This window comes from Odontomachus brunneus, unplaced genomic scaffold (genome assembly GCF_010583005.1).
Source record: "Odontomachus brunneus isolate Ranch 3 - 2012 unplaced genomic scaffold, Obru_v1 Obru_scaffold_181, whole genome shotgun sequence".
NCBI classification, from domain to species: domain Eukaryota; kingdom Metazoa; phylum Arthropoda; class Insecta; order Hymenoptera; family Formicidae; genus Odontomachus; species Odontomachus brunneus.
In genome coordinates this window covers 270,098-273,097 of record NW_022639631.1, presented here as the reverse complement: position 1 = coordinate 273,097, position 3,000 = coordinate 270,098, and positions in this window count along the sequence as shown.

Genomic DNA, 3,000 nt, shown 5'->3' with positions numbered 1-3,000 from the left:
ATATATATATATATATATATATATATATATATATATATATCCAAAAGCATATATCTAAAAGTGAATCTCTCTGTCACTATGTATAAATTCATGGGATGCTTTTTTTCAATATCTCACATTTGAGAATACATTCCTCAGATTTTTATAGGAAGAGTAATTAATCAGACCGCGAATTTTTTTGATACTATGTATAATTATGTAAGATAATTCGCTTCAATCATGTCTTACATATGAGAAAATGACACAGTTTGTTATAGGAAAAGTAAAGTACATGTGGAAAAGATCGTTTTTGTTTGTTACAGAAAACATTTGGTAACAGTGAATCTTTAAGACAGTATATATAATTACATGAAATATTTTATTATATCACATTACATATGGCTACATGAGATGGTTCGTTAATCAAAATAATAACATCTCATGTGTCAGAATATGTAATACTGATTGTGATATCAATAATTGTGTCTGAGTGAACCTGTGTGACACTATATGTAATTGTATGAGATAGTTTGCTTCAATAATATTTCACATATTAGAATATGTAGCTCTAATACTTTTAAAAACAATTGTGTATCTGTCAGAGCAAATCTTTCTGAAAATACTTTTACTGAATAATGATTCGTTTTATCTCTATAAATATTTCAAGTCAGTTTGTGTTACAAAGATGTTGCATATATTACAAACATACATGTGACAATGCCAAAGGAGATACCTGCGGTATCAAATTGTATTTTATGTTTTGACATTGAAATACATGTTTACAAATTCAATTGAAAGCAGTTTAGGTTTAAATAACCATCTTTGCTTTCATTATTCTATGCAATTTATTACATTACAATATAGACGTGCATATTTATTAAGCAGCTCACGTCAGAATAGACGTCTCTAATTTTATATATTATTGGAAATAATTACATTGCAATTTACATGTACAATATTTTCAATGCAGCTCACGTCAACATAGACTCCTCTGGTTTTACACATTATTCCAAACAATTACATTACAATGTACATCTATTATATTTATTATGCAGCTCACGTCAGAATAGACGTCTCTAATTTTATATATTATTGGAAATAATTACATTGCAATTTACATGTACAATATTTTCAATGCAGCTCACGTCAACATAGACTCCTCTGGTTTTACACATTATTCCAAACAATTACATTACAATGTACATCTATTATATTTATTATGCAGCTCACGTCAGAATAGACGTCTCTAATTTTATATATTATTGGAAATAATTACATTGCAATTTACATGTACAATATTTTCAATGCAGCTCACGTCAACATAGACTCCTCTGGTTTTACACATTATTCCAAACAATTACATTACAATGTACATCTATTATATTTATTATGCAGCTCACGTCAGAATAGACGTCTCTAATTTTATATATTATTGGAAATAATTACATTGCAATTTACATGTACAATATTTTCAATGCAGCTCACGTCAACATAGACTCCTCTGGTTTTACACATTATTCCAAACAATTACATTACAATGTACATCTATTATATTTATTATGCAGCTCACGTCAGAATAGACGTCTCTAATTTTATATATTATTGGAAATAATTACATTGCAATTTACATGTACAATATTTTCAATGCAGCTCACGTCAACATAGACTCCTCTGGTTTTACACATTATTCCAAACAATTACATTACAATGTACATCTATTATATTTATTATGCAGCTCACGTCAGAATAGACGTCTCTAGTTTTATATATTATTGGAAATAATTAAATTGCAGTTTACATGTATAATATTTTTAATGCAGCTCACGTCAGCATAGACGCCTCTGGCTTTATCTATTATAGAAAAAAGTACATTACATATAAATCTGCTGCATACGGTGAATTCTTCATATTTTATTGCTTCCATCACATGTTCTTCGTGCACACGGTTTGTTGTGAGACTGTCAAATTTCACAGCTGATTGTATGTACACTTCAGTTGCGTTCCTATCTACACTGCGAATAGACTTCAGACTTCAATGATTGGCTGAGTACACCTAACCATTAGTGACCCTACGTCATTGCTTTACACTGCGAATACAAATATCTTAGCCCATGGGTGCGTTCCACTTAACGTTCGCAACGACGCAAGCGTAATTCTATCTTTGTTGCTCATTGCATGTTAAACAAAGATAGAATAACACCGCGTCCTTGCGAGCGTTAAGTGGAACGCACCCCATGTCGTATATACTACAGACTGTCAGTTCTGGGTTGCGTTTCGAAATTCACTGCGAGTACTGAAAATCTATAATTCATGTCACGTATACTATAGAATTTCAGTACTGACAGTGAATTTCGGAACGCAGCCCTGGGCAGTCAACTCTAAAGCTCACCGCACATGAAATGACATAGTTGCATATGCATATATGTAAGATCATATGGACCAATGAGCATTGAATATTAAGTCGCCAGATTGATGTTAAATGTTTAATATTCGATGCTCATTGGTTCATACGATCTCATGCTATGTATGTGCAGTTCTTTTTTCATGTATTATACTCCTAAAGGTGTAGTCCCATGCAGGAACCCGATTCCTAACGGCGTGCGAGTGAGATGCGCATGCAAAAATCTATAATTCACGTAATATATACTATACATTTACGCTTGCGTATTTCGCTCGCATATCGTTAGGAATCGAGCCCCTGAGCTGGGAAATTTTGCCCCAGCGCACTGGCATTTTACTTCTTCCACTTCTCAAGCTGAGTTCCCACTTTGCGCGTCACGTGTCGCGTCATTCGAGTTAAGCCAATCAAATCGTCCCATTTTATTCGGCCTAAATTTACGTAATAAAATGGGACGATTTGATTGGCTTAACTCGGACGCGACGCGTGACGTGCTAAATGGCAACGCACCCTCACACAAACACTTCTGTCTATCCGTGTGACTACGCGTGCTCGGCCGGGTTCGACGCGTCGAGCGAGAGAGAGAGATTGTCATTCCCTATTTTTCGCTCTATAGCCGCTCC